This window comes from Dendropsophus ebraccatus, chromosome 8 (genome assembly GCF_027789765.1).
Source record: "Dendropsophus ebraccatus isolate aDenEbr1 chromosome 8, aDenEbr1.pat, whole genome shotgun sequence".
In the NCBI taxonomy this organism is placed as follows: Eukaryota; Metazoa; Chordata; class Amphibia; order Anura; family Hylidae; genus Dendropsophus; species Dendropsophus ebraccatus.
The window spans coordinates 92,945,005-92,971,901 of NC_091461.1; the positions used below are offsets into that span (position 1 = coordinate 92,945,005).

At 45.7% G+C, this 26,897-nt stretch overlaps 1 protein-coding gene across 4 annotated transcripts in view; it reads left to right on the forward strand.

Moving 5' to 3' along the window:
• Positions 1–26,897, forward strand: part of LOC138799607 (oocyte zinc finger protein XlCOF8.4-like) — a 72,106-nt gene that overhangs the window by 15,588 nt on the left and 29,621 nt on the right. For 2 of the 4 annotated variants that reach the window (XM_069981047.1, XM_069981050.1), the window contains exon 4: positions 16,825–17,031. The exons of 1 other annotated variant lie outside the window; for it this stretch is intronic. The gene's annotated coding sequence lies outside the window, so the exon portion shown is untranslated. Of the gene's footprint in view, positions 1–16,164; positions 17,032–26,897 lie in introns of those variants that run through there. One more of the 4 variants, XM_069981049.1, reaches the window with a different exon arrangement.

The window sequence follows — 26,897 nt, forward strand, 5'->3', positions numbered from 1 at the left end:
ATAAAATCCAACACTTTAGTTATTCCAACTTTTTTCCATTTACGAAAGAGCGGATTTTGGATACCTGACATAAACTCCGGATGATGCCAAGGATCTAAATGTACACTTATCTGCCAAGACAGTCCCAGCACTTTCCGTCCTGCCTGCCAAGCCTTGATGGAGTCCCGGAATAACAAGCTCTGCCGAATAGCGGGCGGAAGGGCTCCAAATTTGGTATGGAGAAGACCATTTAAAGACCATGGCTGAGCCAGATGAGATTCCAGCTCATAGTTTGAAAAATTACTCGAGCCCCTCATTCAATCAAAGCCATGCCTCATGAGACAGGCCAAATTATACAGGCGTACATCAGGCAGGTTCAAACCTCCCTTGTCCTTGGGTAGCAACAATTTTTTCTGAGCAATCCGTGGCCTCCTAGAAGCCCAGATAAATTTGGATATGGCCGACCTCAATGAAGTAACATCAGTGTGACACAGCAAGAGCGGGATCGTCTGGAGAGGGTATAAAATTTTGGCAAATCCCATCATCTTTACCAGCGCCACCCTAGCAAAGAGTGACAGAGGCAAATGTGACCATTTCTGCAAATCGGTTTGTATTTTCCTGATTATCGGGGGAAAGTTTAGGGTGTATAGGGAGCGGGACGTAGTCCCTATTCTAATGCCTAAGTATGTTATACACGTGCGGGAATATTGCAGGGGTATAGAGACAGGGAGTTTAAGGTTATTCGTGGAGGAAGGGGATAGGTCCAGCAGGTCACTTTTGTCCACATTGACCTTAAAACCTGAAAACAGGCCAAAATTAGCCAGAAAATCAAATACCCTAGCCAGATCCCTCGCTGGGTTCGCCAAAAAAACTAAAAGATCATCGGCAAAAAAAGTAATTTTCAAGGCCTTAGAGCCTACTGTAATACCCTCCACATCCGGCAGAGCCTGCAACTTACGGGAAAGAGGTTCTATAGCAAGATTGAAAAGTAAAGGGGACAGGGGACACCCCTGTCGCGTGCCTTTAAAAAGGGGAAAAGGAGAAGAAAGAAAGCCTGGAATATGGATCCTCGCCACCGGAGAGGCATACAATGCCCTAATGTAGTCTAGGAAGGGTCCCGCAAAACCCATCCTCTCCAGCACCCCAAACATCCATCCCCAGCTCACACTGTCGAAAGCTTTTTCGGCATCAATCGAGAGGAGAGCTGGGGATGGATGCAAATGAGGTCTAGCCCGTATCTCGTCCAAGACCGCCATAACTTTCCGTATGTTAATAGTAGCTGACCTTCCTCTCACGAAGCCAACTTGAGCCGGAGAAATGAGCTCCGGGAGCACCTCCGCAAGACGATCCGCCATAATCTTGGAGACAAGCTTTAAGTCTAGATTTAACGAGATCGGACGGTATGAATTTGGATGCTGCTGATTTTTCCCAGGTTTAAGCAAAAGCTTGATGTAGGCGGTGTTGGACGAGCTAGGGACCATCCCCCCCTGCAGATAAAGAGAGAATAAAGAATGTAACGTAGGGGAGATATCCTCACTCAATATTTTATAAAAATCGGCCGATAGCCCATCGGGACCAGGGGCCTTCTGTGACTTCAGCTGTTTTATGCACCGTTTAATTTCCTCCTCAGAGATAGGTGAGTTCAGTAGGGTAAGGTGGTCCTCCGACAATGTTGACAGACCAGCATCCCTCAGCCAGCTGTCCAGCGATTCCGGCGGGGAAGGAGGGGCCGCATACAGCTGCTCATAGTAGTCCTTTAAAATAGATGTAATCAGTTGCGGGTCACGCTGCACACGGCCGCCCCCATCCACCAGTTGAGAAATAGGATTAGTCACAAAAGGTCCCTTGGCAAACCGCGCCAGTAGGCGCCCCGCCTTACTACCATGGCGGAATAGTAAGGCCTCGTAATAGGATCTATGAATATCCTCTCTTTTTTTCAGCCACTGTTCATATCCAGAACGGGCATCCTTCCACGCCTTTCTGGTCACCTCTGAAGGATCCAACTGAAAGGAAGTGTAAGCCGCCCGTAGTGACACACTATATTTCTGGACCTGAGCATTGATCTTTTTCTGCAGCGCTGCTTTGTACGCCATAATACGGCCCCTAAGGACCGCCTTGGCGGTATCCCAGTATAACCCCTACAACAAAAAATCCCCCCAAAAAATCATTAATGTCCACAATGATTAATTGACAAATTCATGAATTTTATTTCAACAAAAAACCAGTCCCCCCATAAAAAACACATACACTAAAGACATTTAAAACCATATAAATCAGGAGTCAGGAACATCTAATCACAATAAGATAGTTTATACATATAAAAAATACAAGCAAACTCCGGGCAATGGGGATTGAGAGGTGTCAGTATAAGTTAGTAAATCCAAAACAGCGTGTATAATATAATGCTGGCAAAATTCATCTAATCCAAAATAGGGAACAACAGCAAACTATATTAGCACCCAATCTATTGCACATGGATGAATGACCAATCTATATTGCACAAGACCCAATCGGCCTACAGATCATATAGGTGGAATTGCATTGGTCCCTTGCTGCTCAACTCAAGTCCTGATGTCTGTACTGCAGACCCCAATCAGGCGCAAATACCTCCCAATTTTTCCCCCAAATCACCCTATACCGACCCGGTGGCCATGCGTCCTGACTCCACTCCTCCACACTCCAACGCGTTTCGCTACCGCTTTGTCCAGGAGCGATGGAGTGGGAGAGTGGAGGGCCCATTATATATGCCATACACACCTGAGGCCATAATAATCACCGGACGTAACTACCGGTGCGTCCGTCCGCGTCACAATCCCGGACGTCCCACATCATCACGCGCCGACGCACAGCAATGACGCCGAAGCCTCATCACCGAACGTCAGAATGACGCGAATGACGGAGGATTCCGGGGCATGCGCAGAAGGACGCACTGCATCCGGACGCCATGTTTGTTATTGCCAAAGTTAAGGGCAAAAGTCACAATGGTCATGAAATACTTATCTAAGGTTATATCACTATCACTATTATTGAACATACCATACACGGAAGTATCTGAGCCACATCATAGATGGACAGTTATATACCATTGTTGTGATAAATAATACAAAAAATAAAAAAATAATAAAATGATAATATAATAATAAATAATAACATCATTTAATATCAGATCTAAGTGAAAAAGTGAAAGTGCAGTGCATCTAAAGTGCAAGTGCCATGCAGTGAATGGAAACATAATAAAACTAAAGTGCATAGTGCATATTATAAAACAATTTTTGAAAAACTCAAATAAATATCATACCCAAAATTACATAAAGAGTGATTTATCAAAAATAAAAACATTATATAATGCTACATGTGAATAATGAAGTGTGTGTGTAGTGTATGTATATGTGTCAAACATGTGTGGTATGTGCAAGGTGTGTGTACTGTAATCAAACCTAATAATCAATGTGTGTATAGTGTATGTGAAGAAATGAAGTAAATGACCAATATATAAAATAAAATTTATAATGAAAATTAGTGACTGATTGAAAATTTAATAATATAATATCTGAAAATATGTTATTTAAAATTTTTGTAACCAATAATAATTTGTGAGTGACCAAACAATAAAAACTTAATCATAGTCCATAATCAAGTACCATGTTGAAAAAGATGATAATAACATAATACCATGATAAACCCAATAGTGTATTATTGACAATACTAATACATGGTTGACAAATGAAAGGTCATATGTGACCACATGCTAGATTATTTTAACATGGAACCCTAAATCCATCATATCTGGGTATAGTGCCTCCATTGGATCAGCAACACTCGCGTTACCCATACTTCCCGAGTTTCAAAGACCTAATATAACCCCTGCAAAATATACATAGAGAAAGAGAGAAAAACAAAACATCATTCATAAATATACAACTCATTATATATCAACATGTTTCACCCTCCACACCATGATATAGACCAATATACGATGCCCCCAATCCTAAGAACAATAATAATAATACCCAGGGAACCCCCCACCCCCACTCTAAAAACTGTCACCTGTCAGAGATACCTTAATTAATCAAAATTACTTTAATATGGTATTTACCTAGTTATATGTTATTTATAAAAAGCTAGCGAAGCTCAATTGTTCATTCAGTCCATAGGGGGACATAGTTTTTAATGTACATATCCATTTGCACTCTACCTGGGCCAATTTCTTCCTAACGTCTCCTCCTCTTGAGCCAAGATGTATTGCATCGATTCCTCTGAATTTCAGCAGATGGTATTGACCTGGGTGCATTGTTCGAAAGTGTCTTGCTACCGGTTTCAATTCCCTCATACCTTCCACATCCGAGATTTCTACTTTTTGTGCCGCCTTGATGTCCCTATTGTGTTTCATAATCCGGGTTTTTAATTCACGACTCGTTAGCCCCACGTATATCAATCCACATGGGCACACTGCGTAGTAGACAACTGCTGTAGATCTACAGTTGATGTGATGAACAATACGATATTCCTTCTGTCCATCCGAGCTATGGAACACCTCCGTCCTTGTAATCTGATTGCAGACCGAACAATGACCACAGGATTTTGATCCCCATCTAGGACCAACCGAGGAAAAGATAAAGTCCGATCTTGGTGCAACGTAATGACTTTTTACTAACATGTCCTTTATTGTTGGACTCCTCCTGGCTGTAATCTGTGGCCTCATAGGTAAAATCTTTTTCAGTTCCTGATCTTGTTGCAATAATGGCCAGTATTTATGCAGAATCCCTGTGACTTCACTCCATCTTGTGTGATAATTCGTTATCATCCTCACTTGACTGTCCCGTTCGGTCTGCATCTTAGGCTGTAATAAGTCCCGTCTGCTACTTGATTTAGCTCTTGTGTATCCCCTCGAGATATGATGTGGTTTATATCCCCTCTTCAGGAAACGCTGTTGTAAGTCAATCGCCTGTTGTTCGAAGTCGTCATCACGATCACATATTCTCCGGGTTCTCAAGAATTGTCCAATTGGAATCCCTTTGATTGTATGTCCAGGATGAGATGAACCTGCATGTAGCAGAGAATTTAACACTTGTATGCTTACGAAACACCGAAGTATGCAGTCCTCCCTCATTGTCTGCATATATCTTCAGGTCCAGAAACTCAATCTGTTCCCTACTAATTACTTTCGTTAATTTGATGTTCAAATCATTATTGTTGAGTTTCTGTAAAAAATCATTCAATGATCCTTCCGTACCTTGCCAGATGAATAGTATGTCGTCAATAAAGCGCATCCAGGAAATCACTTGGCCTGCACCCGATGTTTCATAAGATAGTACTTGTTCCTTTTCCCAGAATCCCAAAAATAAGTTTCCGTAGGATGGGGCACACGTAGCCCCCATTGCGACTCCCCTTGTTTGGAGGAAATACCTGTCTTTGAACAAAAAGAAATTGTGATGTAAAACAAATTCAAGTAAGTACATCAGTAAGTCCAAAAGTTCTGGTTCAATCACTTTCCCTTGTAAAAAGTATCTGCTGGCTCTGAGACCATGCTGATGATTGATACACGTATACAGGGATTCCACATCACAGGATACCAAATACATGTTGTCTTCAAGAACCACACCATCTAATCTTTGCAGAACATCCCCAGAGTCTCATATATGATGGAAGGTCATGCACACACGACTTTAAATAATAGTCCAAAAATCTACACACAGGTTCACACAAACCCCCTCTTCCTGAGACTATAGGTCTCCCTGGGGGCACTTCCAAGTTTTTGTGGACCTTCGGCAATAGATATAAGGCCGGAATTACTGGAGCTTCAACCATCAAACCCTCATAAATCTGTTTGGATATAATACCTCTTTCAAAGGCTATATCAAGTATCCGTGTTAGTTGTGATTGAAAACTCGGCAATGGGTTGGTTTAAAGTTGTTTATAACAATTGCCATCTCTCAGTTGTCTAAAGGCTTCTGCTTCATACATTTCCACCGGCCACACCACAATATTTCCGCCTTTATCTGCTGGTTTGAAGACTACATCTCTCATCTTTTTTAGCTCTCGTAATGCTGTCCTCTGCCTGTATGTCAAGTTATCATACTTTCTATGTGTCGGTATTTTTTCTAATTCATCCACCACACATTTTACAAACATCTCTATCTGTGGATTGAGAGATAGTGGTGGGAACGTCGTTGATTTTCTTCTAATATCTTTTGGAAACTTACCAGAGTGTCCTCCTTGTTCCATAAGTAGCTCTTCTAGCGCCGAAGCGCTTCCAGCTCCGTTTCTGCTGTAAAAACATAAGATGCAGAGTTTTTTGAAAAGTGTTTTTTCAGCAAGAGTTTTCTCGCAAACAGAAACACATCCTTCATTGTGGAGAAAAAATCAAAATTAGCTGATGGACAATACGTCAAACCCAATGATAGTACGGATACCCGATCTTGGGTTAGTACATGTTTTGATAGATTTATTACCTTAACACATCCGTTTCGTGTGATGGTTGTTCCTTCCTTTTTCTTCCCATTTGTCTTTCCTGTCTTCTGTAATAGCTTCTACCCGAGCTGCTCCCAGACCGCATGGACATTTGGGATTGTTCACTGTTTATTGATACAATGGATTCAGCCCTTTCTAGTGTTTTTTGGTGTTGCCATTTATAGACCTTGTTGTGTTGATAGTCTGCTGAATCCCTTTGAAATTTCTTTACCTTGAGTTGTTGGATATCTTTGTCCCATTTCATAACCGATTCATTAATATCCTCCTGGAATCTAACCCATGCTTCAGGGTCCAGGGATTGCCTTAATTTCTCTTGTAAGGGGTTAATCCTTCCCTCCAGAGCCTCAAGGTTCTTTTTGTCATGTTCAATAAGCAATTCAAGAAAGATTTTAGAGCACCTTGCACTTGCTTCCTCCCATTTTTGACACATCTGTTCATCGTCTATGGGAAAGGAGGGGAACACTTGTACTCTTAGACCGCGTGGTACCATCTTCTTCTGGACATATTGTTCCAAGGATATCATGTTCCACCATGTTCGGGTACGTTTATGCAGCCAATCTTTGATTTGTTTCCTCTCCCCCACTGTATCATTACTATCTGTTGACGCTTCGCCGCTTTCCGGATCTCTGAATATACTCGTGACCTGGGACAACCAGTTATTGTCTCTAGTTTTGAAATCCATCATAGCTCTGTTGGATATTCTAAAAAAGAAATAAGTTAAACCTAACATCAACCTCAACACTGTATTCCAATCCGAGATTTTTTACTTATAAATATAACCCCTACAACAAAAAATCCCCCAAAAAAATCATTAATGTCCACAATGATTAATTGACAAATTCATGAATTTTATTTCAACAAAAAACCAGTCCCCCATAAACACATACACTAAAGACATTTAAAACCATATAAATCGGGAGTCAGGAACATCTAATCACAATAAGATAGTTTATACATATAAAAAATACAAGCAAACTGTCAGGACTGGCAGGCGTAGACAAGACAAGAGACAGTGACCCTAGATCTGAACCCACCCACTGTCACCTGCCTACTTGCCTCGGTCGACCCTAAACGGTCGCGGACAACCACGGAGTCGGTCCCTACACTGCGTAGGTGAATACACAAAACGTAGACAGACAAACAAAACACAATGGAGGATAGTCAACTAGCAGGGTCAAAACCAAACAGACAACGCAGTACAAAATCAGAAGGAGAGCGGATAGTCAAATGTCAAGCAAGAGGTCAGAACACGGGCAGAGCAATAGCAAGGGGATTAGGACAGGGAACGCTGGGAAAGGAGTAGGGGAGCTGGGACTAGTGACAACTAATAACCAGCAGGGAACAGAGGATCTGACTGCTTTTTATCCAGGGTAAGAGCTTAGGTCCAGCAGCTGATTGGGGCAGCCCTGATCCCAGCACCAAGCTCAGCTGAACAGACCTAGCAGTGCAGTAACCCCTGCACTGCCAGAAGTCTCACAGGCAAGGCAGGTGTGGCTGAAGTAAAACACAGTTCAGACACAATTCATATGCAAACACAGACAAAACTTCAGCGCTTCCTCGGCCGCCTGGCACAGACCGAGGAGCGCAAAGTCACATTCCTAACAGTACCCCCCCCTCTTATGAGGGGCCTCCGGACCCTCTTTCAAAGGACTCGGCTTAGAGGGATTGCGAGCATGGAACTGGCGTATGAGGCGAGGAGCATGAATATCTTTGCTCGCCACCCATGTTCGCTCTTCTGGGCCGAACCCCTTCCAATGGATGAGGTATTGGACAGAGTTCTGCACCCGACGAGAGTCCAGAATCTTTTCCACTTCAAACTCGAGATCCCCCTGAACGACCAGAGGGGCAGGGGGAGTAGATGGCAACACCGGAGTAACATACATCTTTAATAAAGATTTGTGAAACACATTATGAATGCGCATGGTTCTTGGCAGTTGTAACCTGAAAGAAACAGGGTTAATGATTTCAGTAATGGCATATGGACCAATATATTTAGGTGCTAGCTTTCCGGACGGCACCCTAAGCTTCAAGTTTTTGGTGGAAAGCCACACTTTGTCACCCACACAATACTCTGGGCCAGATATGCGTCTTTTGTTGGCTTGTCTTTTAGAAGATTCTTGGGCTTTAACCAAGCTCTCAAGAGCTCGAGCCCAGACTGTGCACAGTCTACTATAGGTCTTTTCAGCGGACGGGTTAACAGATTCAGAAGCATGCGCAGATGAATACCTTGGATGAAAACCATAATTACAGAAAAACGGCGACATTTTGATAGATTGATTTTCCCTATTATTGAGGGCAAATTCTGCCAAGGACAAATACTCCTTCCATTTGTCCTGGGCACCAGAAACAAAGCATCTGAGAAATTGTTCCAATGACTGGTTCACTCTTTCAGTTTGCCCATTGCTCTGAGGGTGAAAGGCAGATGAAAATGATAATAAAGTGCCCAATCGACCACAGAACTCCCTCCACAACTTAGACACAAACTGCACCCCTCTATCAGACACAATGTTCTCTGGCACCCCATGTAGCCGTAGAATATGATTGATAAACAAAGATGCTAAAGTACGTGCATTAGGGAGTTTCTTAAGGGGAATGAGATGGCACATTTTGGAGAATCTATCAACAACAACCCAGATGACAGTCTTTCCTTTTGATGGCGGCAAGTCAGTGATGAAGTCCATTGAAAGGTGAGTCCAAGGTCTCTCAGGTAAAGGTAGAGGATGTAAAAGACCTTCGGGTAATCTGCGAGGGACCTTGGACCTGGCACAGACCTCACAGGCCTCAACAAACAGTTTAACATCTCTGGCCCAAGTAGGCCACCAATAACAACGTGAGAGCAAATACTTTGTGCCAGCAATGCCCGGGTGACCTGCTAATACAGAACAATGGGTCTCTTCAAGAACCCTGAGTCTAAGATTAGGAGGTACAAAGAGTTTCCCATCTGGAGTATTCCTGGGTGCTAGGGACTGTGAGTTTACCACCTGAGCTGCAAGTTCAGGTTGGAGAGTGGCAATGACCACTCCTGGTGTTAAAATAGTCTCAGGTTCTTCCCTGGGGGCACTGCTGACATCAAAGCTGCGAGACAGGGCATCAGCTCGGACATTTTTAGAACCAGGACGAAAGGTAATCTCAAAATTAAACCGGGTAAAGAATAATGCCCACCTGGCTTGCCGGGGGGTAAGGCGTTTAGCCTTGTCCAGGTATAATAGGTTCTTATGGTCAGTTAAAACCTTAATCTTATGCTTAGCCCCTTCAAGAAAATGTCTCCATTCATCAAAGGCCCACTTAATGGCCAGTAGTTCTCTGTTGCCGATATCATAATTACACTCTGTTTTAGAGAATTTTCTTGAAAAGTAGGCTACAGGGCTTAAGTTAGTCAGTGTCACAGGACCCTGTGAGAGAACTGCTCCAACCCCTACCTCCGAAGCATCCACCTCAATGATAAATGGTTGCTCAGGATCAGGCTGAATAAGGATTGGAGCTTCAGAGAAACACCTCTTCAACTGTCCAAATGCCTGTACGGCTTCGGGGCTCCAGTTCACCAGATCTGCCCCTTTTCTGGTCAAATCAGTTAATGGTTTAGCAATGACAGAGAACCCCTTAATAAATTTTCTATAGTAATTGGCGAACCCCAAAAACCGTTGCAGGGCCTTGAGGTTAGTTGGGCGTTCCCATTTCTCAATAGCGGTCACTTTAAGGGGGTCCATACAAAAAGAGTTAGGGGTGATAATATAACCAAGAAAAGAGACTTTCTGGATCCCGAACTGGCACTTGGACAATTTAGCGTAGAGGTGATTCTGTCGGAGTAACTCCAATACCTTACGGACATGACAAACATGAGAGGACCAATCTGGTGAAAAAATTAAGATGTCGTCTAGGTATACTACCAGAAACTGACCAAGATATTTACGAAAGACATCATTTACAAAGTGCTGAAAAACTGCCGGCGCGTTACTTAACCCAAAGGGCATGACTAGGTATTCAAAATGCCCTTCAGGGGTATTGAAGGCAGTTTTCCATTCATCCCCTTCTCTTATTCGAATCAGATTGTAGGCCCCACGAAGATCAATCTTGGAGAACCACTGAGCACCCACAATCTGATTAAACAGATCCGGAATAAGAGGAAGGGGGTGCTGATTCTTAATGGTGATCTTATTAAGTTCACGGTAATCTATGCAGGGTCTAAGTCCACCATCTTTCTTCCCCACAAAAAAGAAACCAGCACCTAATGGAGAGCAAGAGGGACGAATATGACCTTTGCGAAGACTATCCTGGATGTATTCTCGCATGGTCTCCCTCTCGGGTCTGGGCAAATTAAAAATTCTCCCCTTAGGATATTTGGACCCTGGAATCAAATCAATAGCACAATCGTACAGACGGTGCGGTGGCAGAACTTCCACAGATTTTTCATCAAACACATCGGCAAAGTCGGCTACAAACTCAGGAATCTCTCCCTCCATAGTAGAGCAGTCTGTGACATTTAATGCAATACAGTGAGAAGAACACTTAGAACCCCATTTAATCAACTCCTTAGTGGACCAATCAAATACAGGATTATGTTGTTCCAACCAGGGCAAACCCAAAATTATGTCAGAAGACAAGTTATCTATGACCAGAAAATCAAGAATCTCCTTGTGTACTGACCCAACCTGCACCTCCATAGAAGGAGTAATGTACCTGACTTTACCCTGGGCCAGGGGTGTAAAATCAGCACCAGTAATAGTCAACGGACATCTAAGCTGAAGCGGGCATATTCCCAGAGCTGACCAGAATGCAGAGTTAATGAAGTTGGCCGAGGCCCCCGAATCCACATGAGCGTAACCAGAAACAGATTTGTCTCCCAAAAACAAAGAAATAGGCAACATTAATTTGTTTTTCTTTTCAAGAGGTACCTGGGCACCTGAGTGACCCCCTCGATCGTCACTCAGGCGCTGGAGTTTTTCCGGAGGTGGTTCTGGTTTGGGTTCATCTTGCAATCGGGGAACAGAAGGACTTAACTTAGGAGTAGAAACAGCAGAGGACAGGGTTTTAGAAGATTCAGGGGTGTCTTTCTCTCTGCGTCTGTCTCTGAGTCGTCTGTCCACCCGTATGGCTAATGTCATGGTCCCCTCTAAAGTATCAGGGGTAGGGTACACTACCAATAGATCTTTAAGCTGATCCGACAACCCCATCCGGAACTGGCAACGCAAAGCTGGATCGTTCCAGCCGGATGGTACACACCACTGCCGGAACTCAGCACAATATTCTTCTACAGGTCTCTTACCCTGTCTCAGAGAAGTAAGCTGATGCTCTGCTACTGCCGCCTGGTCTGGGTCATCATATAATAGCCCTAGGGCAGCAAAAAATTGATTCACGGAGGTCAACTCCATGGATCCAGGGGACAATGAAAAAGCCCACTCCTGAGGAGGACCCTGCAAGAGGGACATAATAATGCCCACCCTTTGGTCCTCGCCCCCAGAGGAGCAGGGGCGCAAACGAAAAAGCAACTTGCATCCCTCTCTAAATGTTCGGAAACTCCTCCTGTCTCCCTTAAACTTTTCAGGGAGCTGCACAGGAGGTTCCAGAGGTAGAGGGGCGGTCATGGTCACCTGTCGTGGTGCAGTCTCTTGCTCCTGGACGCGCTCAGCAAGGTTCTGAACCAGCGTGTTCAGACCTTGCATCTGGTTAACCAGAGCCTCCATGGCGTCCATGATGCAAGGTGACTGCAAAAGAAAAAAAAAATTATTTTTTTTTTTTTTTTTTTTTTACGGCTGGCTATTCTGTCAGGACTGGCAGGCGTAGACAAGACAAGAGACAGTGACCCTAGATCTGAACCCACCCACTGTCACCTGCCTACTTGCCTCGGTCGACCCTAAACGGTCGCGGACAACCACGGAGTCGGTCCCTACACTGCGTAGGTGAATACACAAAACGTAGACAGACAAACAAAACACAATGGAGGATAGTCAACTAGCAGGGTCAAAACCAAACAGACAACGCAGTACAAAATCAGAAGGAGAGCGGATAGTCAAATGTCAAGCAAGAGGTCAGAACACGGGCAGAGCAATAGCAAGGGGATTAAAACAGGGAACGCTGGGAAAGGAGTAGGGGAGCTGGGACTAGTGACAACTAATAGCCAGCGGGGAACTGAGGATCTGACTGCTTTTTATCCAGGGTAAGAGCTTAGGTCCAGCAGCTGATTGGAGCAGCCCTGATCCCAGCACCAAGCTCAGCTGAACAGACCTAGCAGTGCAGTAACCCCTGCACTGCCAGAAGTCTCACAGGCAAGGCAGGTGTGGCTGAAGTAAAACACAGTTCAGACACAATTCATATGCAAACACAGACAAAAATTCAGCGCTTCCTCGGCCACCTGGCACAGACCGAGGAGCGCAAAGTCACATTCCTAACACAAACTCTGGGCAATGGGGATTGAGAGGTGTCAGTATAAGTTAGTAAATCCAAAACAGCGTGTATAATATAATGCTGGCAAAATTCATCTAATCCAAAATAGGGAACAAGAGCAAACTATATTAGCACCCAATCTATTGCACATGGATGAATGACCAATCTATATTGCACAAGACCCAATCGGCCTACAGATCATATAGGTGGAATTGCATTGGTCCCTTGCTCCTGGACAAAGCGGTAGCGAAACGCGTTGGAGTGTGGAGGAGTGGAGTCAGGACGCATGGCCACCGGGTCGGTATAGGGTGATTTGGGGGGAGAATTGGGAGGTATTTGCGCCTGATTGGGGTCTGCAGTACAGACATCAGGACTTGAGTTGAGCAGCAAGGGACCAATGCAATTCCACCTATATGATCTGTAGGCCGATTGGGTCTTGTGCAATATAGATTGGTCATTCATCCATGTGCAATAGATTGGGTGCTAATATAGTTTGCTGTTGTTCCCTATTTTGGATTAGATGAATTTTGCCAGCATTATATTATACACGCTGTTTTGGATTTACTAACTTATACTGACACCTCTCAATCCCCATTGCCCAGAGTTTGCTTGTATTTTTATATGTATAAACTATCTTATTGTGATTAGATGTTCCTGACTCCCGATTTATATGGTTTTAAATGTCTTTAGTGTATGTGTTTTTTATGGGGGGACTGGTTTTTTGTTGAAATAAAATTCATGAATTTGTCAATTAATCATTGTGGACATTAATGATTTTTTAGGGGGAATTTTTGTTGTAGGGGTTATATTTATAAGTAAAAAATCTCGGATTGGAATACGGTGTTGAGGTTGCCACCAGGCTTTCAGTAAAGTTTTAAATTCATCATCCTTGGCGATCCCCACAGGGAATTTCCAAAGGAAATCAGTGCCTCTAGGAAGTTGTGTATGGAAAGTACAAAGCAGCGGTGCATGGTCTGAGAGAATCAACTCTTCAATATCATGAGCCTGTAGCTTGGGAAGGAAAGGGGCGGAGACTAAGACATAGTAAATTCTTGACCAGACATCACATACCGGGGAGTAATATGTAAACTCCCAATCATCTGGGTGTAAGTATCTCCAAGTGTCAGTCAAGGCCTGAGACTGACAGAAAGAGATTAGGGGAGAATGTGAAGCATGAGACGCGCGCTGCCGAGAGCGGTCTTCCACAGAGGACATCACTTCATTAAAATCGCCTGCTACAATTTTGGCTGGATTGAGATCAGCCATCATTTTTGTGGATAAAGCACTAAAAAAGGATGTACTAGGACCATTAGGGCCGTAAACGTTATATATAGAGATGTCCTCCGTTGGGAGACGGACCCGCAACATACACCACCGCCCCAGACTGTCATGAGAGGACCCTAAAATGGTACCCTGGAATGCCCTATGCACTAAGATTATAACGCCAGCCTTATGGTCTACTGCAGGAGACCCATACACCTCCCTGACCCAAAACTTACGAAGTCGGAAAAAATCAGATAATTCCAAATGTGTCTCCTGCAGCAGAACAAGGTCCGGTCGGATTTTTTTTAAGACGCCTTAAGAGCATCCCTCGTTTGTGAGGGGAAGGCAATCCCTTCACGTTCCAGGAAACCAAGCGAAGCATCTCTGAAAAATAAAAGGATATACATCATTGGGAAGAACATTATCAGACCCCATTCCTGCAAGAACCACCCTTCCCTCCCACCCATCCCTCCCCCCCCCCCCCCCCAAACACAAAAATCAAAACTTCCCTCCCCCCAAACACAGTAACAACATAACCCGACAGGCTTCCCTGTATTCCCACATCTGGAAATCCTTACAAGGAAGCATAGTCTCCAGACTTCACTTCTTCCCATACGGGACATCTAACAAACAGGCAGCAATACTTTACCCTTCGCACACTCCCCGTGCCTGCTACAGAAAAGGTATAATAAGGCAACAAGGCAACACATGCTAACTAATCGCCGTTAGCGCTATGAAACTAAACTATAAGATAGCATTGTATTCCCCCCAAAAGGAAACTACTGGCTGGTCCCCCAGCGGCCTAAAGTAACATCTAGTCCCACAGTTCTGCATATACTTCACATATCCAGTAGTGAAGAGCGGCGTTTTCTCTGCTCTTTAGGAGCGGCAAACCACTCCGAATCCCTCTGAGAATCTGACCGGGGAGAGTCCGCCTTGTGATGACGCGGGGAAGTCTTGCCGTTATGAAATCGCGAACGACCCGCTGGGAAGGTGACACCATCCAGTAGAGTGGCCAGACCCTCTTTCGCCTCCTCCGGAGACCGGAACGTAGACATAGATCCATCCTGGTAAAAGATGCGCAGCACCGCTGGGTGTAATAAGGCAAAGCAAATCTGTTTTCGGTAGAGCACCGAGGAAATGGGAGAGAATAATCTCCGTTGTCTTGAAGTCTCCACCGAGTAATCTCCAAACACTAGAAGTTTAGCATCTTTGTAGACCAAACCCGCAGACATTTTACGGTAAGCCTTGAGAATGTCTGTTCTAGACAATCAGTGTAGTCCAGGTAACGGACAATGACCTGGCGCGGGCGGTTTCTATGCTGCAGAGCCGGATGTGAGGTGTCCCCAGGAGCGGGACGGAGGTCCGGGCCTAGCCGGTGAGCCCTCTCAACTTTACAGGAACGCTGCAGTCCCAGAATGCTAGGGAGGGTATGTTCGCATAAGGAAGCCAGGTCTTTCTGTGCAATAGTCTCCGGAACCCCCACAATCCGAAGATTGTTCCGTCGGGAACGGTCTTCCAGGTCCTGGATTTTATCCCATAGTCTGCGCGTCTCATGTGTAAGGTCATGAATAGTGGTGGAGGAGGAGTCTACAGTGTCCTCTAGGTTCTTTATGCGCGTCTCCGCTTCATCCAAGCGGCCGCCATGTTGGGACACCTCAGCTTGCAACTGTTGGAATGACAAGGCAATAGTGTTGGCTAATGTTTCCTGTATATCTGGCACACGTCTCTTGGCCACCTCCACAGCCAGCTTTTTATAGTCAATCTTGACCAAATCCCTCTCCTCCTCCTCCTCAGAAACACCACTAGCTGAGCGTGTCGGGGAAAGTTCTCTCTGACCTGCGTCACTGTGGACCTCCGCCATTACAGCCGCCTCGCGGAAGGATTGGATCTGCGCTTGGCCGCGGTTCCTCGGGCCCATATTCTGCACAAACCGGTCCATGGTAGCAACGGGGGGTTCAGGAGCGCTTCCGGGCGGTATCAGAATCAGTGGTGCGGGTATAAGCCGTCAGCACGAGAGGAGCAGGCACGGAGCTGTGGCCAGACGCGTCCTCACCGCATGGCGCCGGAACCGGAAGTCCGCTGCCCCCCTTCTGATGTGTCAATAGTCTTATAATAATCTTATACTATGACACATGTTAGTATATAGAGATGCTTTACAACTGGTATTTCTTGGGACACACAAGGATTTCCTATAGCAGAGAGGATTACCTATAGCAGACAGGTCTGGAAAGATCACAGCTCCTCCATCATAGTTATATATCCTACCTGTGCCTGATCCCTGCTGTATTCCCTGGAATCTGACCCCTGTATGGCGGTATTATATTGATGCTGGTATAGTGGTAGTGTATTCTTGTCTCTAGCTGAAAAGCTGCATGCACACCTGTCCCTGACCATAAGATGAAGTGTTTCCATGTTACTTTTATTTATCCTCTTACATTGATGATGGAGTTTAGATATTTAAGAGAGAGACAAGAGGCGTGTCCAAATACACCAAAACTCACTGTACAGCACCTTGTGATTCTTGTACTGAGGACTTGGTGTTGTTCAGATGGGACATCTTATACTGACCACACAGTCACATTCAGGCCCATATCCCTTATACATGGCCCTGACTATACTGGCACAGCCCTCCCCCGCCCAGTGACACTATGTGTAAGCACCGCCTGCGCGCCTGTAAGCTCCTCCTCTTTCTTGACAGTCACATGACTATATGCAAATTTCCCATAGACGCAACGCTGAGTGTTTGTAATGTCATAAGAGTTCTATAACAGCCACTAACCATGGAGGGGGAGGAGGTCCAACAGCCCTGAAGCCCATCTGATGGATGAGGAGCCAAAATAAGAGAGGTCAGAAGTCAGTTTCCAGGATGAGGGCTCCTGAATTACAACAACCAGAGGCAGATCTGCAGGGATCAGCGAGAAGCTCGGCTTTCAGGTACAGATTGTGACAGGGGCTCCATCTAGTGGCCGCTGTGTAGTATGGCAGCTCTCTGACACCAGTATTACACCATGTTATTTGTGCAGGTTGAAGAGAGTGGCTGATGGTTCAGTCGGTATCAATCGCTTGCTGGGGGCAGCGAGGACAAACAGTAGCAGCAGGAAGACAGACTAATAAATGTCCTGCACACAGTCCGCTGCATACAGTTATTAGTCTCTCTGCTACTGCTTGTTACATATATTACATGTTTTATATGTGACCATTATCCAGTCTGTCTGATTGTAGATGAGGGGTATGGGCAGCTAAGGCTCTATTCAAATTAGGATAGATGCATATAAAGCCATTTACTCCAGCCTTCTTCTGTATATTGAGGCTAAAATCTACTTAAAGGGGTACTCCGGCGGGGGGCTTTTTTCCGATCTGGCTGGGGAGGAGGTGGCTGAGGGCAACGACGTCCACTCACCTCCCCGGTTCCAGCGGCGGGTCCCGTATCGCAGCGCTCCGGTCCCCACTGCCTGGCCACTTCCTGGCCTCTGACACGGCTCGAGACGTGACGTTTCAAGTCTGCTTAGCCAGTCAGTGACGGAGGTGGGATCCCGCCCCTGGAGTACCCCTTTTAACAGGAACTATTCAGCACTATTATACTGATATGGTTCCCTGATGTACAGGGGTTAGTGGCCTATCTACCTGTCAATCATCCCTGCACTGCGCGCTGACAGAAAGCAGTGACTAGTTACGGGCAGCTCCCCCCCCCCAGATGACTAGTTGCCGCCCCTCCCCAGTCCTCACACGGTAATAAATCCTCTTTTTACCCTTTCTAAAGCTACTGCTGCAGCTGGTAACCTCGGGAACAGCACAGCAGAGCTATGCTGTACAGCAGGGAACCATATCAGCACAGTTGTGCTGATTGGATCCCTTTAAGGCTGAGTACACACAGTGTAAAATGAGAAAATATCCTTGTTATTCTTAGCTTGAGGGCGCTCTGGTCAGGAGCAGAACTAGTTGCTGGATTAATGATGTGTAGTCTTACAATGAGGGGTTGATGGACTGCAGCTATTATCAGCTAGAAAAGTACTACTACTTTGCCATTCCATCTTTGTATAAGTTTAAACAGGCCGCAACTGTCTGGGCCTAGGGATGGTTTAAGAAGACCAGAAATATACATAACTGTTCCATACCTTCCAACTGTCCTGGATCTGGCAGGACATTCACAACTTTGGGCTAATATCCCGCTATTTGTGTCCCACTCCCCCCGTGCTGTTGTCAGCACCAGGCTGCCAAATACTCTTGCGCCCACAGGCAGCATTCTCAGGAACGTGTGTGCTCAGAGCATGGAGAAGATACGCCGATTGTGTGCTCCCTTTAAGCTAGATAAATATATATGTTTTGTTTTTCACGAGGAGATGCCTACACAAGGGGGAGGGGGTCTAACTAAAAGTGGAAATACCTACTACATAAGGGGGAAGAGAAGCTAAGTAACAGTGTGATGCCTACATGGGTGGGGGTGCACTGCAAACTACCAGGGGAGAGGCCTACATGGGGGAGGAGGGGTCCTGAGTAAATGTAGGGATGTCTAATATATTGGGGGAGAGATGAGCTAAGCAGTGGCCTAACTACCTTGAGGGCAGGCCACACAGCTGCTATCCGGTCCATGCAGAAGGGGAGCCTGGGCTGTCTTTGACCTCCTTCAATTTCCGCTGCCTCAATCAGGTAGAAAAATGTTCACGCTCCATGCAGAGGTCAGGGGTTATCAGTGCACTGAAGCAGAGAGCTCATTGTCTTTTACTCTTTAACCCTTTTTTGTTTTGCACTGTCTGTGCTCCCCCAGTATCCTGAAGTGGGGTCTTCTGTGTCCTCTACTGAATATAGCCACCACCACTTCTGAGAAAAACTCATCTCAGGAGTGACAGCCCCCTCAGATAATCACTGACTGTGATTGGACAGCACTGCCGGCAGTGATTGTCTGAGCGCGTTGTCACTCCTGAGATGAGTTTGTCTAAGAATTGGTGGCAGCTGCAGGGCAGCATTATATTAAAAATTAAAAAATTCCTAACGCCGGGAGATCTCATCCATCTAGTGTCTCATCATCTGTCATGGTGCAGGGATCATGCTTTAGTCTCTCTTGACACCATTGCAATTTCTTTATTTTCTTTTTTTCCATTTTTCTCCCCTGATAAACCCCATTAGCCCTGTATTTGGTGGAGAGTGACAGGGACCTTGGAGAGTCAAAGGGACTTAGGTCACACTGTCACAAGTAACGTTTTAATTTTTGTATTTTCACCTGTTTCCCTTATGTTAGGGGATAAGGACAGCCTAGGGAAAGTATAGGGTTTTGGTCAGGTAAGGCTTTAGGATATTTCAGATTGGCCTTTTATCCTGAGTGTCAAGTGCCTGAAACTTTTTGCAATTCCTCGACAAAGCCGAATGCTGAAACACGCGTCGGGGTGAGTGGCAACTCAGGGTTTGACAAGGAACTATTTTTTTAAGGTAAAATATGCATTATGCTGCAATTTATTATCTTTGTTGATTTAACTATGCACTTTGTACTTTATTGTTATAACATAGAATAAGTGAGGTGTGCTTATTATTGTGCTACATGGTATATACTTTATATGTAAAAAGTGGAAGTCCACAGCTCCAAGTAAAATGTAAAGTCTTTATTTAGAAATCCTCTTAAAATCCAAACATAACAATAAAAAACACGCCGACGCGTTTCAGGACACTGGTCCCTTAATCATGGGTATACTTTATATGCTTACGACCATAATAGATTATACAATTGAATTTCCCATACCAATGTCATACCTTGGCAGCCACATTTTTCAGTACTGATTCTTCCTGTTTTAACCCCCTCCTGCCGCTGCACAGTAAATTAACATTAATATACGATGCAGGATGACAAAGGCACAGAAGCTGCGCCTATGTCATTCGCAGTGGTCATAGATGTCAGTGATAGCCGGGTACTCGCCACAACTGTCAGCGCCGGAGCCGCAGAGGCACGACAGCAGCATCTATAGGGCTTCAGACAGAGAATTCTTCCTCTACAGAGGGAGAATTCTCTGTCTGGTAACCATCGTGGTCGCGAGCTCTGCCCCCTCCCCTCTCTCCTATGCCACTGTTAAAAGCTTCTAACAGTGACAGGAGACAGAGGAGAGGGGGAAGAGCTAGGGACTTTAGCTTATGGGATCATGATCCCATAGGCTGAAGTCCAAAACAACCTAGGCATTGAGGCATCAAGGACCCAAAGTCTTGAAAGGGATAATGTATTGTTTTTATATTTAATATTGTTGAGTATGATGATGGGGAGAGGGGCTTAGGGAGAAGGGAGGGAGGCTTAGGGAGTGAGGGCTTGGGGTCGTCAGAGTGTCAGGATATGATTGACGAGGATGATGATGGGGGAGGGGGGTTGGGGTTGTCAGTGTGTCAGGATATGATTGACGAGGATGATGATGGGGAGGGGGGCTTAGGGAGAAGGGAGGGGGGTTGGGGTTGTCAGAGCGTCAGGATATAATTGACATGGATGATGATGGGGGAGGGGGGCTTAGGGAGAAGGGAGGGGGGTTAGGGTTGTCAGGGTGTCAGGATGAACAGTGACACATATTGTGTTCCTTAGTAAAAGCAAGTGCAGATAAAAACTAAAGAACAAAACCCCTTAACTTTGAAAAAGTGAAGGACAAGACTGAACACCTGCAGAAGTCTCACCCATAACATCTAGGATGCCCCCTTTCATACAAGAAATTGGAGAAGACTTAACAACTATAGAAGTCTCAAGGACTGTTGACCGCTACCTGGACATCTCCAGCTCTACTACTTATGCTCCATTTACTGGCTATGCGCTACCTGGACATCTCTAGCTCCTTTACTTCTCCACCAGCAATTTGCTAGCTGCAACCTGAACTCTTCCAGCTCTACTACATCACCTGCTACAGACCAGGGCCACCTACAGGATTTGCTACTTGCTTACTTCTTTGGACTCTTCAGTGTCTCCTCCCATCACTACTTGGCAACTGGCCCATTGCATCTGTCTCACCTCTACCTGTGTCCCCAATGCTTGGCACCGGCACTGTCTGGCCTGCCTGTCCAGCCGTTACCCTAACCGGGACCACTCTCGTGAAGCGACCTGGTACCATCTAGCAGCAGAAATCCAGCTTCCGCATCTTGGAGCGGGATAAAGGGTGAAAACCTTGTGGATACTTAGACCCCGCTCCCGAGTTTGGCCCAAAGTCAAACCGGTAAGGTAACACAGTGGCTCCACATCCATTGAAATGATAAACTTAACACCAACAAGAGTCACATGGATTGGAGAAGGTGCCCATAACATCTAGAGGCAAATGAGGAGGATACTGTATTTAATACTAGAAAGTGGAAAAGACTTAACAAATGTACAAGTCTCATAAAGAAGAGGAGGCTTCAAAGTAATTTAGAGACAAATGAGGGGCTAATATCATCTGCAGAATATATTACCCTCATATATAGGACTAGGATTCCCCTTCAATATGGAAAAGGTGAAAGAGAGGACTGAAAACCTTCAGAGGTTTTAACAGAAGAAGTCACAACTAATGTCTAAGGGCAAATCAGGAAGAAATACCATCCGGAGGTATCATTTACCTTATATGATTGACGAGGATGATGATGGGGGGAGGAGTGCTTAGGGAGAGGGGAGGGGGATTGGGTTTGTCAGGATATGATTGACGAGGATGATGATGGGGGAAGGGGGGCTAAGGGAGAAGGGAGGGGGGTTGTCAGGGCGTCAGGATATTATTGATGAGGATGATGGGGGGAGGGGGGCTTAGGGAGAAGGGAGGGGGGTTGTCAGGGCGTCAGGATATGATTGATGAGGATGATCGGGGGAGGGGGGCTTAGGGAGAAGGGAGGGGGTTAGGGTTGTCAGACCGTCAGGATGAACAGTGACACATATTGTGTTTATTAGTAAAAGCAAGTGCAGATAAAACCAATAGAAAAAAAACCCTTCACTTTGAAAAAGAGAAGGAGAAGGCTGAACACCTGCAGAAGTCTCACCCATAACATCTAGGATGCCCCCTTTCATACAAGATATTGGAGAAGACTCAACAACTCTAGAAATCTTAAGGACTGTTGACCGCTACCTGGACATCTCCAGCTCTACTACTTATCCTCCTTTTATTGGCTAGGCACTACCTGAACATCTCTAGCTCCTTTTCTTCTTCACCAGCAATTTGCTAGCTGCAGCCTGATCTCTTCCAGCTCTACTACATCACCTGCTACAGACCAGGGCCACCTACACGATTTGCTACTTGCTTACTTCTCTGGACTCTTCAGTGTCTCCTCCTATCACTACTTGGCCATTGGCCCATTACATCTGTCTCACCTCTACCTGTGTCCCCGATTTTTGGTGCCGGCACTGTCTGGCCTGCCTGTCCAGCCGTTACCTTAACCGGGACCACTCTCGTGAAGCGACCTGGTACGATCTAGCAGCAGAAGTCCAGCTTCCGCATCCTGGAGCGGGATAAAGGGTGAAAATCTAGTGGATACTTAGACCCCGCTCCCGAGTTTGGCCCAAAGTCAAACCAGTAAGGTAACACAGTGGCTCCACATCCATTGAAATGATAAACTTAACACCAACAAGAGTCACATGGATTGGAGAAGTTGCCCATAACATCTAGAGGCAAAAGGGGAGGATACTGTATTTAATACTAGAAAGTGGAAAAGACTCAACAAATGTACAAGTCTCATAAAGAAGAGGAGGCTTCAAAGTAATTTAGAGACAAATGAGGGGCTAATATCATCTGCAGAATATATTACCCTCATATATAGGACTAGGATTCCCCTTCAATATGGAAAAGGTGAAAGAGAGGACTGAAAACCTTCAGAGGTTTTAAAAGAAGAAGTCACAACTAATGTCTAAGGGCAAATCAGGAAGAAATACCATCCGGAGGTATCATTTACCTTATATGATTGACGAGGATGATGCTGGGGGGAGGGGGGCTTAGGGAGAAGGGAGGGGGGTCGGGGTTGTCAGGACGTCAGGATATGATTGACGAGGATGATGATGGGGGGAGGGGGGCTTAGGGAGAAGGGAGGGGGGCTCAGGGAGAAAGGAGGGGGGATGTCAGAGCGTCAGGATATGATTGACGAGGATAATGATCGGGGGAGGGGGGCTTAGGGAGAAGGGAGGGGGGTTGGGGTTGTCAGGATATGATTGATGAGGATGATGATGGGGGGAAGGATGCTAAGGGAGAAGGGAGGGGTGTTGTCAGGGCGTCAGGATATGATTGATGAGGATGATGGGGGAAGGGGGGCTTAGGGAGAAGGAAGGGGGGTTGTCAGGGCATCAGGATATGATTGATGAGGATGATGGGGGGAGGGGGGCTTAGGGAGAAGGGAGGGGGTTAGGGTTGTCAGAGCGTCAGGATGAACAGTGACACATATTGTGTTCATTAGTAAAAGCAAGTGCAGATAAAACCAAAAGAACAAAACCCCTTCACTTTGAAAAAGAGAAGGAGAAGACTGAACACCTGCAGAAGTCTCAGCCATAACATCTAGGATGCCCCCTTTCATACAAGATATTGGAGAAGACTCAACAACTATAGAAATCTCAAGGACTGTTGACCGCTACATGGACATCTCCAGCTCTACTACTTATCCTCCTTTTACTGGCTATGCACTACCTGGACATCTCTAGCTCCTTTACTTCTCCACTAGCAATTTGCTAGCTGCAGCCTGAACTCTTCCAGCTCTACTACATCACCTGCTACAGACCAGGGCCACCTACAGGATTTGCTACTTACTTACTTCTCTGGACTCTTCAGTGTCTCCTCCCATCACTACTTGGCCATTGGCCCATTGCATCTGTCTCACCTCTACCTGTGTCCCCGATTCTTGGCGCCGGCACTGTCTGGTCTGCCTGTCCAGCCGTTACCTTAACCGGGACCACTCTCGTGAAGCGACCTGGTACCATCTAGCAGCAGAAGTCCAGCTTCCGCATTCTGGAGCGGGATAAAGGGTGAAAAACTAGTGGATACTTAGACCCCGCTCCCGAGTTTGGCCCAAAGTCAAACCGGTAAGGTAACACAGTGGGTCCACACCCATTGAATTAATACACTTACCACCAACATGAGTCACATGGATTAGAGAAGGTGCCCATAACATCTAGAGGCAAATGAGGAGGATACCGCATTTAATACTAGAAAGTGGAAAAGACTCAACAAATGTACAAGTCTCATAAAGAAGAGGAGGCTTCAAAGTAATTTAGAGACAAATGAGGTGCTAATATCATCTGCAGAATATATTACCCTCATATATAGGACTAGGATTCCCCTTCAATATGGAAAAGGTGAAAGAGAGGACTGAAAACCTTCAGAGGTTTTAACAGAAGAAGTCACAACTAATGTCTAAGGGCAAATCAGGAAGAAATACCATCCGGAGGTATCATTTACCTTATATGATTGACGAGGATGATGATGGGGGGAGGAGTGCTTAGGGAGAGGGGAGGGGGATTGGGGTTGTCAGGATATGATTGACGAGGATGATGATGGGGGAAGGGGGGCTAAGGGAGAAGGGAGGGGGGTTGTCAGGGCGTCAGGATATGATTGATGAGAATGATGGGGGGAGGGGGGCTTAGGGAGAAGGGAGGGGGGTTGTCAGGGCGTCAGGATATGATTGATGAGGATGATGGGGGGAGGGGGGCTTAGGGAGAAGGGAGGGGGTTAGGGTTGTCAGACCGTCAGGATGAACAGTGACACATATTGTGTTTATTAGTAAAAGCAAGTGCAGATAAAACCAATAGAAAAAAAACCCTTCCCTTTGAAAAAGAGAAGGAGAAGGCTGAACACCTGCAGAAGTCTCACCCATAACATCTAGGATGCCCCTTTCATACAAGATATTGGAGAAGAATCAACAACAACTAGAAATCTCAAGGACTGTTGACCGCTACCTGGACATCTCCAGCTCTACTACTTAACCTCCTTTTACTGGCTAGGCGCTACCAGGACATCTCTAGCTCCTTTACTTCTCCACCAGCAATTTGCTAGCTGCAGCCTGAACTCTTCCAGCTCTACTACATCACCTGCTACAGACCAGGGCCACCTACACGATTTGCTACTTGCTTACTTCTCTGGACTCTTCAGGATATGTGATGACGAGGGGGGCCTAGGGAGAAGGGAGGGGGGGTTGGGATTGTTAGAGCATCAGGATATGATTGACAAGGATGATGATGGGGGGAGGGGGGCTTAGGAAGAAGGGAGGGAGGTTAGGGTTGTCAGAATGTCAGGATATGATTGACGAGGATGATGGTGGGGGAAGGGGGCTTAGGGAGAAGGGAGGGGGGTTGGAGTTGTCAGAGCATCAGGATGAACAGTGGCACATATTATGTTCAATAGTAAAAGCAAGTGCAGATAAAAACAAAACCCTTCACTTTGAAAAGGTAAAGAAGATTTAACACCTGCAGAAGTCTTATTAGGCTCACTTATAACATCTAAAGGGAAATAAGGATAGCCCCTTTTAATACTAGAAATTAGAGAAGACTCAATAACTACAGAAATCTCAAGTACATTTGACCGCTTCAGAGACATCTCCAGCTCTGCTGCTTCTTCATCTTCTACCGGCTACGTGCTACCCAAACATCTCCAGCTCTGCTGCTTCTTCATCTTCTACCGGCTAGGTGCTACCTAGACATCTCCAGCTCTCCTACGTCTTCACCTGCAACTGGTTCGCTGCTTCCTGAACATTTTATAGTCTCATATGAAGAGCAATGTAGGGCTTGGAAACACAATGTATATTTGCATAAGAACAAGACAATAAACTATATTTTTTGCATCATAGAGCCGTTCTTAGTTGTATTCTTTTTTTCCCTTTTCTTCCTTGCTTCACTTTCCCGTAACAGGTGAGCAACAAGACCCAATAAATACAAAACTAACAGTAACAATATTCAGTCAGCAAATACAAAGGAAAACATCATCACACTAACAAAATATGTCTTACAAACCAGTTATACATATAGGTCATATGAATCCCCGGGGCATCTGATTTCCCACAGTATTTTGTGTATAAAAACATGAGTTCAGATTTGCGAGGGCATTTCCCCTTTAAGTAGACTTCTCTCTAACCTAATTACAGTATTAAAGGGGTACTCCAGCGTGGGGGCTATTTTTTGGATCTGGCCGGGGAGGTGGCTGAGAGAAAAGACGTCCACTCACCATCCGGGTTCCAGTGGGGGATCCCCGGTCCCCGGCCGCTTCCTGGTGTGTGACGTGGGCCCGAGACGTGACGTCCTCTGAAACGGATCCGGCCTCTGTCACTGACTGGCTGAGCGGACATGAGACTTCACGTCTCTGGCCCGTATCAGACACCAGGAAGCGGCCGGGACCGGAGCGCCACGATACGGGACCCGCCGCTGGAACCGGGGAGGTGAGTGGACATCTTTTGTCTCAGCCACCTCCTCCCCGGCCAGATCCAAAAATAGCCCCCACGCTGGAGTACCCCTTTAATTCTAGAAAACATTTCTGAGGCAGTGTGTAGTGGGAAGCTATAGTTTGACGCGACTGATATAGTATATGTTGTATCCCAAGAATCGTATAGTCATCCAAATCCAACTCATCCAGCATACCTAGTATAGAATGTTTGGGTGCACGCACGCTACGGAATCCACGTATTCTGCGCGAATTCAGTAGTGTGCACGAACCTTTTAGTTGTAATGCCAGTTTCACATGTAATAGATACGCAGTGGATTTCACGCTGCAAATTCGCAGCGAAATCCGTTGCAGATCCCTTGCCGGTCATTTTTTATGAGAATATGTACTCACAGTGGGATTGACATCCCATGTCGAGTATGTAAATGACAACCTCCTTAAAGGGGTAATGTGGCTTTTAACATTTATTCACTAAAT